General features: G+C 43.7%; 1 long non-coding RNA gene across 1 annotated transcript; it reads right to left on the bottom strand.

The window, feature by feature from the left end:
* Window positions 1-435: 435 nt before the first annotated feature.
* LOC144693455 (uncharacterized) lies at window positions 436-11453 on the bottom strand. Its single transcript, XR_013579532.1, has 3 exons — window positions 11268-11453; window positions 7703-7776; window positions 436-617 (listed from the first exon to the last, which is right to left on the bottom strand). It is a non-coding gene; the product is annotated as an uncharacterized LOC144693455 (long non-coding RNA).
* Between the last annotated feature and the right edge of the window lie 6062 nt (window positions 11454-17515).

Genomic DNA, 17515 nt, shown 5'->3' on the forward strand with positions numbered 1-17515 from the left:
ACCAATCACTCTAAGATATTTGGTAAACATGTTGTGGGTTCATTTATTTAGACTAGGCACATGAGATACATGGATAGAAAGCTTGAAGACATCAGAGTTGTGCTGCGTTCTGCTCATAGGCGGACAGCTGAGACTGGATCACGTGACACAATTCCCTTCTAGTGATGGCATGCTGTTATCCCTTAAAGGCATGTTACAACATATCCTTATCTTTTTAAAGATACTTTCCCACCTTACAAAGAGGTATAACTATTTACAATATTCATGTTTAGTTATCATTACATAGTATATAGAACGGATGAATCTATGAGTCAGTAAACCTTAGAGGTAATCTGCTGGTATGCCAAGATCTTGCAATGGTAACATTGTCAGGAGATTTCTTTAATTGCTCACAGTGACCTGTCATTCTTGGATGTTGTTCCTGGTTGCATTTGGGATCTAGTCCTCGATGTAAAAGGACTGTACAGTGGTTGAGGAACTGACGATTTTCCAGTTTCTGTAGTGTGGCATCTTTCACCATTTCTTCTTCAGAGGACACATGCCAAAGTCATCAGATGCAATAGGGCCAACCATTGCACAGGCTGTCTCCACCCCTGCTGCGGATGTCAGGGCAGCACCTAGAAGACATAGTAGGCCTAGAAAAGTTAAGAAATTCTGATTACAAGTGATTACACTAGTGAATACATTATAATCTGAAAATATATTCACATTCACTGAATAATGTGTAATGTTGCCTTTTTGCTTCATTGACCAGCTTTGTGAGTACTCTCACTGCACTCCTCCCACCATTAGCTGCTCAGCTGCACACAGCTGGACCACATGTGATTCTGGAGGAAGAAGCGTGTGTGTGGCAGGGCCTTTCAGGGCCTCATACAAGCACTTGCCCACGCATGTGGAGGCTTCATCCATCACACTCATCTCACCGTCCCGAGCATTTTCAATGCTGCCAGCTGGGATTCCCTTTCAGTTGTCCATCTGAGCTGACCGGCATCTCCACCCACCCACAGATTGCACTCCCATGCAGCATCTGTGCTCGTCCAACATGAGGCTCTGCTCACTTTTGATTTTGACAACCACGGCCATGGTCAAGTATATTGTTAGCTCCACCATCCCCCAGTCAAATATATCCTTTCTCCCATCACCATCGACCCCCTTGGCATCACCTTCCATATCCCCACCGTCACCCACCAACTGAACCCTTGTCATTCTAGGATGTCCAGGTGAATGTGCACGTTCTCTACCTTCCTCAGATTCCCACCCCCATCCACGTTGACCTCCCCGATCTCCTCCTTCCGATCCACAGGGTCCATGTCTGCCTCCAAGTCCCCACCAACCACCCTCGTCGTCCCTTCTACTGCTACTAATGCACCCTCACCCTCCCACTCTACTGAGTATCTCTGCCCCCTCTCACACTCACCATTCCCTCCTACCATACCCATCCTCAGTTTGCTCCCCAGGAGGCAGTCATTGGCTCCACAGTCTCCATTGCATGTTCACCTGGATGTCCCCCTCTTACTCCCTCCTCTACCCTTTCTCCCTCCTCCCCCCAGACACATTCACCCCTTCAAACTCCCTCCTCCTCCTGGACACCTTCCCCCCTTCGAACTCCCTCCTCCCCACAGACACATTCCCCCCTTCAAAATCCCTCCTCCCCCCAGACACATTCCCCCCTTCAAACTCCCTCCTCCTCCTGGACACCTTGTCCCCTCCGAACTCCCTCCCTAAACCTTCCTCCCCCCTTACACCCACCTCCCCACTTGCTGCATTCTCTTCTGTTACACCCTCCTCCCCCATACACCCTCCTCCCCCCTCCCAATCACACCTCCTTCTGACACCTTCATTCCCCCCTCCCAACCTCAACAACTCCCACAAATCTGGTGCACTTTCCTCTCCCACTCACAGTTGGACCTTCCTCTCCCCTCCCACCTTTCGGATCATCCATAGCAGCCCATGGCTAAGACCATGATGTTCCGAAGCAGACCCGAAGCATCAATGGAGTCCTCCCACCTTCTGTGAGCTGCTTCATGGTGGAGCCATGTGCACGAGGATCCACCCAGCATGTGATGCAGATGTTCCTCCAGGGTCTGGTAGCTGTAGGGATCCAGCATCATCTTCTCCTTGGATGCCCACGATCTGAGCAAGGCCCTAACACTAAGTCCTGGCTTCTGTATGTCACACTTGCCCAGGCGTGTTCTGCGCCAGCTTGTTTTCTCACTGGTGTAATGGTAAATCGGGCACAGGGGTCGCTTCCGGTCAGGCTTTACTTTTCATCCCATTACCAGGATGCAAATTGGGTTTACGGCAGCCTCCAGTGGGATTTGTGTTCTATCATGGCGGACACCATCGGATGATCCCACTGTGCTTTCACGCTGGCTGTGAAACTGTTCTCTGCCTCTCCCACCAAATTGGCCCCCCTGCCCGCCATCAATAGGACCAGACAATACCATCCAATGACTGTTTCAGCGCTTTGAAGAGGTATCGGTGGTCTTTGTGCCACAGGAAAGGTACATCCATTCTCAACAATTCCCTAAGCAAGAATATTTTTTGAGTGAAATTGGCAACATATGGAGACATGAAATTAAAGAGAATTAGAAATCTTTGAACATCATCTTTATCTTGAGAGGTTGGCATGGCTTTAATATCCTCTATTCTATTTGGATCTGGATCCATGTCAGCACTAGAATAAATAGAACTGAAGAAATTGATCTGCTGCACATTGATGGCACATTTCAGACTGTTGAACGCCAATCCTTCATTCGTGCTGCTTGTTTCAATAAGTGCAGATTATGGTCATGTTCTTGCTTTGTTCTTCCCACAATGGCAATGTCATCAGCGATACAGATGCATCCTGGCACGACGCATATAATGGAGCCCATGTGAGCTTGAAAGAGATCCTGGCTAACAGATAGCTCAAAAGGAAATCATTGAAAACAGTATCATCCAAATGGGGTATGAAATGTATTAAACTCTTGGAATTTCTGCGTGAGATGTACTGACCAGTAACCATGCATAACATCAAACTTCGAGAAAAACTTTGCACCTGCAAATCCCGGATTTAACTCTTTTAATTTGGGTATTTTGTAAGGACAATGTTTCAAAGCTGCGTTTAAATGTCCTGGATCGAGGCACACTCTCAATGATACTACCTTCTTTATAAAATGTGATTGAGCTGCAGTAACCTGTGCGTTCTTGCACTCTCCTAATGGTTTCATTTCTTTTCCATTTAGTCTAGTTCGAACTTTAATTTGTCTTCTAAGTGGGTGATGTATTTACTTGGTGAATCAATTGATGGGCTTGCATTCTCTTGCAAGTGTAATGTTGCAGCTTCCTTGAAACTACCAATTTTGGCAAAACATTTTCATTTTTCAATGTTAGGTCATGGGAGGTGATGGGAGTAGTTTCCAAGGTTGATCTGCTGTATGAGTTCTGACTAATTCCATGGATTGTCACTAGTGTGACGTCAGGGCATGCTGGTAGACATGCGATCACCAGGCCTTTGGCCTCCATGATGTAGAACATCTCTGGCGCCCAGGAGGATTGATTGTACTTGCACTCCAGGACTATGGATCCTGCACATGGAATCAGTGAACAATTCTACGCCAAAAGTTGTGCAGTAGTAGATTTCGTCATGGCCCTACATGTCCATGCATACATGTCTTTTAGAATGCGTAGGGGTAGTTTGTTGGCACTTGTTCAGCAGCTCCCAAAGCCAGCCATTATAATGGCAACCTTCTCTGGCCCAACTTTTATAATATTTTTGTTTTGTTGCACCTTCTCTCACTCACTATCGATCCAGCCCACACCCTGATCACTTGCCTTTCCCAACTGAGCTAACCCGGTACTGGTCCTCTCAATGCGCTGACCCACTCACGGAACTGACAGGTTATACACTGCAATCTCACTGCGAGGGATCCGTCTGCTTAACACCTCTTTATTTGAGCACAATCTTGGCCCTGTGTCTTCAAAGCTTTTCTGCACAGTCAGCACGCTGCAGTTTCAACACTCTCCAATGCTGTGAACTTGTTGTGGTCAGCCCAAGAAGTCAAGGGTTGTCTCATGCCATGTAGCATGATCTAATGCTGTTCACATTTCATACCTGTGCTTAATCTTGCTGCCATTGTTTTACCACAGCTGTGTACCATGTCATGTTTTTATAATGATATAAAGGCACAGGTCACTCATAAGGGATTGGGTAAACACATTATGGGTGCCTTTATTTAGAGGAGGCACCTGAGAACAGATATACATAGGCAGAAAGCTTGAAGTCATCAGTAGCAGGGCTGTATGTGCTGCGTTCTGCTCAGAGGCCAAAGTGAAAGCGAGGCTGGATTATATGACACACTTCCCTTCTAGTGAAGGTATACTGCTATCACTTAAAGGCATATTACAACACTGTGATATTGCAACTCTCCCTCAGCACTACACTGGAGTGACAGTTTAGATTTTGAGCTCAGCTCTCTGGAGTGTGGCTTATGAAAGCAAGTTAGAGTGCTATAAACTGAGCCATAGCAGCATCAACCAGAAGCCAGAATCTTCCAGGTGAGGGCCGGAGAGCTAACGTATCATCTCTGTGCAATGACTAAGTCAATTGAGGTACAGTTGAACGTCTGGGATGGAGCTGTCTGCCTGACCTCTCAATGACAGTATTTCTGTGGTTCATAGAGATGCAATGAAGAGAAATATTGCTGAAAAAAGAGACATGTCGAAGCTTTTCATCTTGCACTCATCAGGACATTTTGCAAGAATACCAATAGAAGGGGAAAAACAACAATTTATACTGTATGAGACGAGAATGCTGATTGCCTTGTTTTGGTCCTGATGAGTGCAAGACAAAAAGCTTCAACATGTCTCTTTTTTTCAGCAATTCTCAAGTTCTGTACTATCAAAAGAGAGAATATCTTCAAAAACCGAGAGATATTGAATCTCAATAATAAAATAATAAATACACAGGGGTGGAATGGATTGTGACATTACCTGTGCTGTATTCAGTTATATTATGTAATTGTAACATTATTAGAATGCAAAAACTGCATTATGCTAAAACATTATGATTCAAAAAGGCATTACCTACTGGTACAGTCCAAAAGATATCAAATTAGCAGTGCATTTCCAGGGTAGTACAATAAGCAGCATTTAGATCACCTAAAAAATGCAGTTTTTATACTTGCCCATTTCACAATTTAGTCTACAAGAGTGAAAAAAATCCCAAATTACGAAACTGTAATGTAATAACTTTCTATATTTTGGCCAATTTTCTTTTTGTTATTTCTAATTGATTTATAGATTTTAACTCCCGATGTAGCATGCCTACAACATCGCAATCCTTCTGGTGTATCAGGACTGAATTGAAAAAGCTCATTTGGTTGAGGCTGGCAGATTCAAGTGAAATGCAGCTGTGAAAATCAAACCAATATCTTTCCAGCTGGAGGCAAACACACTATACTACCAGGCCAGTGTGCATGAAAACAATCTGCCATAATACGTAAGTAGGAATGGCTTACAAATACCATTGAAAGGATTAGATGATGTTAGAAGTCAGACAACGATGTTCAGGCACGTTCACAATGCTATCCATACTATGAAACTGTGTAAACTGGTGGTAAGGCGGCTACCTCTCTCATTGTTAATTTAGAGGCAGAGTTAGATTTAGAATAGTAATATCGCACAGTGGGAGGCCTTTTGGCCCTTCATGCCTGTGTCAGCCAGTTAAATACATCCCCTGTGATACTGCTGGCAACACACATCACTTTCCTGGAGGAGGGGCTTCATTTCACTCACCGGATGGGATTTACAGCGATATTCTCGCTCCTGTCAGGTTTATCGCTGCAGGGAGGGAGGCAGGGAAATAAGATTTAGCCTTTCAAAAGCCGCATCTGACTAAAGGACATTTGAATTGGTGAAAGATAGAGAGAGAGAGAGAGAGAGAAAGAGAGTGAGAGAGAATGAGAGACACCGGTGGCTGATGATGGAGGGACTTTCATTCACAACATGTGCAGTGGAAATAGCCTCCAGGTTTTCAGCTGATGTGAGGGTGTGCAGAGATAATGTCCAGAGATAATTGACTCTTTGAGACTCCTGATTAGAAGCCTCGTAGGAGGGTGGTGTTGGCATTATACAGTAAGGAGTCAATGCCACATTGGCAATCCCACCAACATCACACTGCTGCCAACCATTTAAAGACCTCACATCCTGGGAGGCTGCTAGAAGCCTGCAACAACTACACACCTATCATGCCCTCACAATGTAACTTAATAAATGGATGAGTAGCCACAATAGATGTCATACGGCAAACATGCATGCATCTGCGCACTCACAGACAGGAGCTTTATACTAGGGCCCAACAACCTTTACAGTTGCAACAGCAGTACAGGAAGCAGATCCTTCAAGAAAAACAACTTTGTTCAGTAGAGTGTCACCTCAGGTTTCAAAACCTCAAATGGAAACGTTCCAACCATGCTCCTTTCTGTCACTGAACAGGTAGTACATATTAGCAAGAATATAGTCACCAGGTTTAGGCAGCATCATACAGTACATGACCCCTTTTTATTTATGTAATAGAATAAGCAAGTGACACATTCCTGAAAAGGCCAAAGACTGTTTGTGTTGGAGAATAGTGCTCATACTAAGGTGGTTGATGAGGCACCCTCCATATTTTATGGTGAAATATAGAAGCCGTGATGGATTCATACTGGCCAATATCTGCATAATCTACTGAGCGAGGGCTTCTTCCTTCAACCATCTCTTCATTTTCCTCATGGCAGGACTAACCCTTTCTGAACCAAAAACAGAAAATTCTGGAAAAACTCAGCAGGTCTGCCAGCATCTATGGAGAGAGGAACAGAGTTAGCATTTTGAGTCCATATGACTCTTCTTCAGAGCTACAGAGAATTGATAGCTTGCGCTAACACAGCAGGAAATGGTAATTCTTCAAATATTTGCAGGTTGTACTGCAGTGAATTTCCTGACCTACCAAGGCAACTGAAATGGAACCTTCAATATGCCAATTGCTTGCTTAATATGAATTCAAATGGAGTTTTAGGTCTCAACGTACCTATTTCCTTCTGTAGAGCTTGGATGCTGTCATCATCTTCGGTGTATAGGGGGTATTTTTCAGAGCTGTGTTTGTCTCGTTAACACAGATAATTGTTAAGGTGCAAAAGCATCATGGAAACTTTCTGAGGAACAATCATTGTTGTGCAGGTTCACAGTTGGCATCAGATACTAGCTGTACATTGGTAGAATCATGTCCCTTTCTGTTGATGGCATTTAAAGGGTTCTCATATGGGGCTTGATTTCACCCTTGGGGTAAGGGCTATCTCATGAATACTCATGGCTCATTCTCACAGCTTGACCACAGAGCAAGGTATAAATTGCCTGTCTTAAAAGAGCATGTATCATTTTCTTGATACAGTGGTGCAGTGCAGGATTGGCTTATGCGGCTGATGTCATCTGTGGCTGCCTGGCAGAAAATGTAGTGACTGTGGTTACTTTAAAAGCTACTGACAAGGCCGTGCTTCTTGACGAGTTGGGCCACAATTCTGCTTCCAGCAGCATGTAAAATATTCCAACAGCCTCCAGGGGAAAATGCAGCTTTCTACCACACTCACTCAAGTAGGATTTGTGAGGCCAACAAACCCTCTGAAGTGGGTATTGACTATTGACACTGTACATTCATTCAAACAAGACTCTTTCATATCCTTACCCTCTTCTTGGTAAACATTGCCCTCAGGAAAATCCAACTCTCCACTGCTGATTTTTAATTTGCCTCGCTATATCCTGTAAAATGGAAAGACTTTTTCAGTGAATGACCAAAAATCACTGTGCTAATACATCTCCAGAAACATTTGTAGGGAATTCTCTTCCTCACTCAGAGACTCTCTCAACTCAAGTTCATGACACAAGAATTAGAAATATATGACTTGAACTGAATTACGAGCGAGATAAGTTTCTTTTGATAACTCATTGAATTATCCACAATCCTTAGAGATGGGTTACACTCGGCCATCACAGGTTAATGTTGCAACTACAATTACGTTACCCAGGACCCTGTCCTGTTTGAGGTTAAACTTCCTATTCCTAACTTAATTATGTTACTCAGGGCCCTGACCTGTTAGGGGCTAAACCGCCCTACCTCCCCCCCACACTCCCCACCCCCGCCCCCCCCTTTTCTGAACTTAATTTCCAAACTTAATACTTATAATCATTCCTCAGTCAGCCTTCCAGTGTTGTTTTAAGGCCCCTCGGTGGAGTTGACCAAGCTCTGCCACTTTCCTTGTCTGTCTGCAGGAACAGTAACATACCCCGATCTCCATTCATACTTATACCCTTTTCTTGCTGCTGGCTTGGCCCTCTTGTCTCCAAATTTGGCAATGCTACAAACCTCTACTTCCGATTGGCAACTTATGTCCTCGTTCTATACATCCTTTTTAAAAAAATCTTTTGCGAAACATCCCAAATCACCTATTTTCTGCTGATAATCGATTTCAGGAAGGCCTGTCTTTCAGACCTTTTCTCCTGTGAGTTACAGAGTACTTGAGCCCATCTCCTTCTGTTGTCTGGTTTCTAAGGTCATCAGGCACTATTCCCTTCATCTATTGTGGCTGCAAGACGTATGTTTATTCTGCCTTTAATTCTTGACTGGGTCACGTGACTGCCTGGCCCCACTGAAACTTGTAAATTTAGCAGAATCTGACACAAGGAGAAAGCCCATTGTTACCCTTCACACCCAATAAAGTTTTTCAACAATGACCTATTTAATGCAGTAACTGCTTCATGGGTACCAGCGTATTTTTCCTTCTACTGTATTTATAGTGTTGTTGTTTCCTGATGGCAGGTGGGCGCACTAGTCTTGCGGATGGCTTAGATGTGCACACCCACTTACTTGTGCTGGGGGGGTGGGGTTGTAGGGGGCGCTATTGGGATAGACGGTCAGTTTTAAGTGAACAAAACTTTTCCAAGAAAAAGTTGATGGTCGTTTGTTGGGGTGGTCTCCAACAGTAGGACACCCCACACTCTTTAACAGTGAAAAATCTACCCCAAAATGGGGTAAGGAAAGTCCAGAACCTGATACTTTGTTTTCATTGATAATTTCATCCTCCTTATTGCTTTTCTTCATAAACCACTATTTCCCAACCAGTTAATGCACTGCCCATTCTCTGTCAACTAGCCATTAGGACTGGTGTTACTTCCTACCAAAAAAATAGCTCTCCTCCTCTTAGTGCCTATCCATGATGAGCCGACTATGTGGGGGTCAAGTGTGAGTTGTAAGCCTGTAGCCTATGAGTTTTTATACCAAATCCTTTCCAATCCCTACACTGCACTGCATACCCAGTGTAACAACCATTACTTTGTAATACTTAAAAACGCCATATACCCATTGACTTACTGCAGTGAATTTACCTCTCACCTGCAAGACTGTCAAAGGGAAGGATTCATTTCACACTCTTGGTGACTGGAAGCACAACACAATATACGTGAGGGCGAGAATACTGATGACATGACAGAAAGAAGAGGTATTACAATGTTTTTTAATGCAATGAGATTATAGATTATTCTTCAGTGCATAATTTAAATATGCATATATGCACAAATATAATATAAATACACACTACAGACAATTGGGTAGAAATTGGTATGTGTTATATTGTTTTCCATCTATAAAACAGATACAAAGCAAGCCAATTTAGCAGTGGGACAGCCCGAATACAATCAACACTACTGATGGGCCCTTTTTTAGGCATTCTGCCAGCCACCTAAAGCAGGCGTCAGATCCTTTAAATATGGAAATTAGGTGCTCATTGACCGTGGAAGGCTTCTGGTGAGGAATAGGTTGGCGATGAGCGAGGCAGGCATCAGACCGGTACGTCCAGGGTACCCCAACGGCATCCTGTGGCCCCCAGCTCCAGGCAAGTGAGTAAAATTTGTTTGTATTTAAAAAAAAAATACCCTGTGGAGGAGCCAGGAGGGGCAGCTGTGCATAACTAAGTCCAAGGCCACAGTGTCTTGTGGGGAATCAACAATTCAGCATTGAAACAGTTAATTTTCTTTTTTGTTAAATTTCTTTATCTATGACTATGTGTACTGCAAAATGTTCACGAAAGGCAATATCTACAGTCCAAATGGTTTAACACAAATAACAACTACAGGCTTCTGTTCGCCGGCATGAGATACAAGAAAAATCAATCAAATCTCTGGAAGGGGGATTTGGAAAAAACATGTACTCTGCACCTGATTTGAATTGCGCCTCCCTGTGAACCTCAGCCAAATAATTTTGTACATTAAAAATTGGTCAGGGATGATGAGATTCCATTTCCATGGTTGACAATGCAGAACCACTGAAAGAATACAATTACCAGTGCCAGCGTAAACCCTTGGAATGTCAAGTTGATGTAAATGATCAACTACTGACAAAAAGAACCACACAGAAATCTCTTCAACTTTTTTTTTCTTCTTCCGCATCTCTTTCTTTAACCCTTTCAGCAGGCAGAGTCAAGAACTCAAGGTGCCTGTGCCTCAGATTTCTCAGCATTGCTGTTAATTAGAGGTTAACCAGGCAGAAGGGCCCTATTTAATGATATCCATTGTGTGTCAGTGTTCTTATTTATGTCTTTTGGACCACTTATTGTGGACAAAGTGAGAAGGACTCATTTCATGTAAAGGTAACAGCTACCCACATGCCCAACATTGCTCAGGAAGAAAAAGATCCAGGCATTTGCTCAAACAGGTTGAAATTGTGCGAATATACTAAAGGGCATGTATAAATTCCCTCCATCTGTTATTTTAAGAAAAGCCATTTTTAAAATAGCATTGATACCTTTAAGTGGAAGCTGGATAGGTACGGAAGGGAGAAAGGAACAGAAAGATATGCAGTTAAGGTTAGGTTCAGAAGAGTGAGAGCTCGGTTGAGTAATGCATAAACATTGGCACAGGGCAGCTGAGACCAACGGCCCTTTCCTGTGGTGTAAGTTCTATCGAATTCTATGTAAACTGACTAACACCGTCATTATTTCACTGAAATTTCTGACTAACATCAATTTCAATCCAAATGGATACTCACAATGAAAGTTTTTGTTCTGCTATCTTGACCTGACAGTGCTTACTTTGATGAGCACAGTAACTCATGGAAATGTCACCAAAAAAAAGAAAGCTGATATCTTGAGGTTGTCTGCAGGCTTCTGAAATGTGGCTCGAAGCAAAACTGCCCCATTTTAGTAAATTTATACTCAGCGTTCTCCAGTGTGAGGCCTATGGTTAAATTTTGCTCCTACCCCTGGCAGTTCAGTCCTCGAAGCCCAGGCTGATCAGTCCTACTTGTACTTCAATTTCTCATTTCATGGTTTATTGTTGGAACTTTGTGGGTCTCTAAAGAATTGTTCTAAGCGGCCTGGAGTTTCTGCTCAATTGCCCTGGTCTTTTCGGTGCAATCCTTTGATACCAGCAAAAAAGATTGCAGAGTATTAAGCGCAAATTGCTTTCCTTGCAACTTGAGTTTCTGCGATCTTTTTGCTCTCGTTTTAAAAATATCACGCAGGCCCTAACTACAAAATGGCCATGCCCCCAGAACAAATTAATCCTCATTAGGAGTTCCCACTAATTATGCTCATTTGCAGGCCTTAGAGGAGGCTTTAACTAAACTGGAACTGTTGAGTATAATGACACTAATAGGTATGTTTTGCAATGTTTTGAAGGAGTTTTTTTTTCTTCGAATTTACTAAGGAACACAGACCAACAAGCTAGCTTGAAAATAGGTTTGTGCACTTTTTAAAAAGTAATTTTCATAAAGTCAAAATCAGCTAAACCACAAGTTATGGATTGGCACTCTGAATTAAATGCTGATTTTACAATAAAATCTAGTTTCAGCTGTATTAATCAGTTAGACTTCACTTAATATATCAAGGATCCTTTTTAACATCAAAATTTTAAATATATATATATTTCAAAATGCTGTCCATTGCAATAATTCATGGAAGGTTTTGCGTGCAGCAATATACAAATGAGTTTGAACGGATTTAGGGGGAGAAACACATTTCTCAAAACGGGCGCCGTTTTGGTCTCAATTTAGATTGGAATCGCCAATCGCACCCAAAGTGAAAACTCTACTGAGTGTGTTTGCCTCATTGGTGGATAAATCCTAAGTCAGAATATTAAAATCTGTAAATCAGCAACTTGTGGTATACACACATTACTGGAACCAAATATGTAATCTTTACATGCGCCCCCAAGGCTCCAAATTATGTACTCATGTGACATATAAAGGCAAAAATGTGGTTCGCACCATACTATTCAAAGATTGATTCAGAATGAAATTCTTCCTTTAATGGAAAGTAGCCTTTTTCCATAATTAAAAACTCACAAACTGAAATGTGTACTATCTAAGCATGTGATTTTATTAATGAGAAAGTAATTACAAATGAAAAACACTTAATATCCTGTTTAGCGTTAAATGAAAAACCACCCTTGATATTTGAAGGATGTTAAGGGCAGACTTGAATATATAAGGCACCATATCACGGCTCTCAGAAACTTTCGATATGAGTTACTTACAACGAGTGACTACTGTGATATAGACAAGCATTTAATAACAGCAATGAGCTGAATAGCTGCTTAATCAGTTTGTTTATGGTGGCATGGGTTGAGTGAAATGGTCGGAACATTGCCCTGTTCCTCTTTGCAATAGCAACTATAGAATTTTTAATGCTCACCTGAACAGGTAGACATCTCATCTGAGTGAATGGCACCTCTGATTGTATAGTACTCCCTCAGTACTCAAGTATCAGCCTAGATTATGAGTTAAAATTATGAGTGAGAAATTTGTGTAGCAATCCAGTTTTTGGATGGAGAGGTCATGATTCACAACGTGCTGGTGCTGGTTCGGATTAAGCAGTGCACACATAAGTTTTGTGGACCCACCTCATCTACATGATTATAACATGTGGCCAAGCAGGTCTTGCGCTGCTTCATTCTTCTTTCAACTGTCCAGCTGCCTCTGCGCTCAGCAGGGAGCCAAGCAGCGTTGTCTAGATGCCACATGGTGCAGCCAGCCAGCCCTACCCAAAGGCAGGATGTCCCTCCTAAAGGGAAGCTGAATAATTTAAATGATGGAAAAGTGAACAGCAGGGCAGAGAGAAGTTTCAAAGATGATAGATACAGTGCAGGAGGGATTAGTAGTGGAGCTGGAAAGGAGGAAAGATGTCAAGGCTATTCCACAGGTAACCAGGAGGTTCTCAAAGACCACATTCAGAAGGGATTTAGAGCAGATGCCCAGGGAGATTAACTCCAAGTGTTTGGATCTGTGGACCTGGCAACAGTGCCACAAGATGTTTAATGATATCATGCTTGTGTTCAATGCCAATGAATGCACCTTCATGTGGCATCTCCTACCCAGCACAGCAGTAACCTCTCACATTGCTCACCATCACTCACCCAGAAACACTCCCTGACACTCAGGACTCACACCTGACATCTAGATACCCCTTCTCACACTCACGCACCTTCCACTGCTGCTAGCCTCACACTCACCTCTCACTGCCTTCACTTACCTTCAGCTATGGCAGGCATATCGCCCAAACAAAGTTCTACACAATCACTGACATTCTGCCCCGTACTTTTGCAGGGCAAGATGGCACTCCATAGAAGGCAGCAGAGGAGAACCGGTGAGCAGCAAGGATACCTGCATTTCCTGAGCCCTACAGAAGAGGTGGCTCTCTGCATCATGGGGCTGGCAGCAACAGACCCCATGTCATCTGTCCACCTGCTATCTGGCATGATGAGCATGTCGCAGATGATGTGACCGTGAAACTCTTGCTTTCCATCTCAACCCACTCCCCACACTCCAACATTCCCCTTCTGATTTCCTGCTTTCAGACAGCTGAGAACTACAACCAGCCCAGTCACAACAGTCCTAGGAGGAAGAGAAGGAGGAGCACTTAGTGAAGAGACTCCCCCGCCACTTTATCTGACACTCACAGCCGCCAGTTCATACATTGGCACTTCACCTATCTTGGAGGCATGAATAGTGTAGGATTTAGCACATGCCGAGCCATCAGACACCAGTGAGTTGCAGCCAGGCCTGGGGTAAAGGATGGTTCATGCGGCAGCTCACCAGAGGGCGTGGCTGCAGATGAGTTCTGCTACAGGGGACACAGATGAGAATCTCAGTGGGGTGGGGCACAGCAGAACACTGATGGGCATGCACGTTGAAATGCTGGGAGCATTGCCTGACCTTTCAGACAACCTCCCATTGGCACTGTCAAGGAGGAGTGAGGCTGCAAAGTGGCAGAGGGCATGGCATGGAGCTTGCCCTCCCCTGCAGCCTCTGGTCCATCTCTCCTATTGTGCAGTAGACCCAGAGGCACTGCACCTACAACCCCCATACCTGTTGCAACATTTGTGTTGACAGATGACCAGATCCTCCGCCCTCCCTGCGAGGATGCAGCAACGCTCTCTGCCAAACCCAGGAATTCAGCACATAACACCTCCAAAAACACGCCAGTGTTGTTCTGGAGAGCTTGCAACAGCAGGACCTCCTAAAAATGACCTCACCTGCAACTTGTCTGCCTGATCATTTAAGGAATGCTAGCGTAGGGCACATCCTGCAGCTCATGCCTGCTGGTTGATAAATGACTGGCAAATTTGCTGCATGGACCTGCGTGGTCCAGTTTGGATATTCTGGCGACATGTCAGCCGACTGGGCTGTGTGATGTCAGGGTAGCATTGACTCACAGCCTTCCAGACACCCCCACCTGAGCCCCTTCCATAATAGCATGCTGCAGGAGGGGGCATGCTGACGTTTCACGCCCAAGCAATGCCTCTGTGGCTGTGGAGTAGGTTTGAACCCACCACTCTCTAATAGTTCACAGTCCTGCAAAATAAGCCAAGTTGGTGCTTTAAAAAATAAGTAATCTGAGGCCTACTTAGAAAATACACTTGTAACAATGGTTACTGACATCACTCACTCAGGAGCTACATCTGCGGGGAATTCAGTATGCTTCACAAATCCCCCACTGATCATATTTTAAACTTCGATTTAAAGTGGTTCCAGTGGAACTGGTTTAAATTGCTAGATTTGTGCGATGGAGTATAACAGCACTGACTCTCCTTTCAGTTGCCCACAATCTGCATGGATTCCTGTTTTTAGCCTGAATTTTGGCTGATTGGCAGGAAGGACTTTCAGAAAAGGAATGGTGGAAAACGAATCTGAGGGCGGGTCTATTCTGAGCCACATTTTTCAGCATAGGATCATCAACTCCTGAAGGATCAATTCTTGGAGGTTTCATCACACAACCTCTTCCTTTTAGCTGCTCATGACCCACACTCCCATCACTGATTGTGCATTCTGTCCATTCTCACAGAGCTTTATCTTATGCCATTGGAATACAGACATTGCAGCCCAATTAAATATTTCCTGACTGTCAGCTAAACAGTTCTTATCTTTCCCAACTCCCACACATCTATAACACTAATACACAGCTTTTGTCTGTCCTGACTGTTACGATTAATCAGTTTAAGAGACATGCCTGTTGGTGGGTTTGTGCGGTGGGGTACGGTGGTGGGGGTAGTTGTGGCTGTTGGTAGTTCTCAGCTGTCCGAAAATCAGAAGGGAAAGTTTGGGGCATGTGGAGGGAGTTGAGGTGGAAAGCAAGAGGTTCATGGTCATGCTATCCGCAACTTGCTTATCATGCCAGATTGCAGGAGGACGCAGTGATGCAGACTCTGGCGCGGAGGGGGGAACGGCACAGTAGGGGAAATGCACGGAAGTTATGGAATGGGGGATGGAGAGGGGACAGCCTGGGAGGGATGGAGTGGGCAAGGCAAAGGAAGAAGGGCTGCATGGGGAAGGGAATGTGATGACATGAGAGGGATGAAAGGAATGAAATGGGATGAGAGGGTATGGGAAGGGGGGAATGTCATGGGATGGGGATTTAAAGAAGTTCGGTTGCTGCACTCCAAATGTTTTGTGGGTTTCTGCTGGTTTATAACCAACAGTCAAACGCATTGCATGTTTTTTTTTTCTCTCCTGTGTTGTCCTAGAGATTAATCTTCAATTCCTGATGACTCCAGGACATTCCTGGAGGGCTGGCAACCCTGTTTCAGAAGGCAACAAAAAAATGGCACTGGAAAAGTCCTAGGACCCTGTTAGTTTGGGTATCCAAACAACTTGGAGAAAACCAAAACCAGAAAATAGTGAAGCCAAAAGATATTTCTTTGCCCGAGGTATTCGAAAGGTGTGCACAAAAATTGACATCTGATCCAAATATTTCTTCTTACAATTACACCATGGCATTTCCTATTCACTTCCAGCATAAAAATTCCCAATCTAAGGATAAGCCATTTCCCCTTTTCCATTTCTACTGCTCACCAAATTTAATTAAGACAGTCAATCATCTGCCAAATTCCACCCGGAGACAGCAGCGTATGCTGGAAGCCTAATCACATCTGTGTAAAATCCTGGGTTTTGTTAAGTGTTTTTTTAAAAGAAATTTTGTGTTTAGATTGAATTGCTGAGTGAACGATTAAGTAGGCTATGCTACACAGATTTGCAAATTAGTTATCTTTAACTACACTTTATTGGAATTTTAATCTAAGCAGGTCCAGTGACTTGAGCGTTTATCAAGATTTGGACCAACAGTAAACAGAATGGGCTAATTTTAAATTTAGAATTTCTTATGGAGTATTTCCATTTTGTACTGACACTAAAACTGTATTGTAAAGGATAGGACCTTCATATACATTAGCAGGTTCATAACCTCAGGACCTCCCAAAGGGCTTTACAAACAATTAAGCCCTTCTGAAATGTAGTCACTGTTGTAATATAGGAAACACAGCAGCCAATTTGCACATAGCGAGGACCCACAAACAGAAATGTGATAATGACCATGTAATCTCCCTCTAGTGATGTTGGTTGAGGGATAGATATTGATCAGGTCATCAAAGAGAACTCCATTGCTTTTCTTTAAAATAGTGATTTTATACATCCATTTGAGAGGAAAGACGGAGCCTCAGTTTAGCAGCTCATTCAAGAAAAGGCACATCCAACTGTATGTGACTGCCTCAATACTGTATTGGAGTATAACCTAGACAATGTGTACAAGGAGTGGGACTTGGGCCCTCAACCTCCTGCCTCATGTGGGGGCGAGGGTGCTGCCAGGTGAGCCATGGCTGACAGACTTAGAGCCAAGCATGTGTTGACAGAGAACTTAAGGGAGATTCCCAAGAGGAAGATGACCTATACCGCTGCATAGAATGTAACAGCATGTTATGTCAAACCACATTTAAAAAGTGCCTTGCAAAATCCCTTGAACTTCTGGACATTTCCTCAACTAAATAGAGCAGGATTGGCAGCCAAGTTCACAAAAGCTTAACCAATGTATAATCATTTCCCAAACCCACCAAGCTCAACCAGCTCCCTCTCTGTACCACACAAGAATTATTTTGAGATCATGTACAAATCACTCTGGAGCCTCATTCCACGCACACACACACACACACACACGCACCCACACAGGGCAGAATTTAA

The sequence above is a fragment of the Cetorhinus maximus genome, chromosome 18 (assembly GCF_964194155.1).
Source record: "Cetorhinus maximus chromosome 18, sCetMax3.hap1.1, whole genome shotgun sequence".
Classification (NCBI taxonomy): Eukaryota; Metazoa; Chordata; class Chondrichthyes; order Lamniformes; family Cetorhinidae; genus Cetorhinus; species Cetorhinus maximus.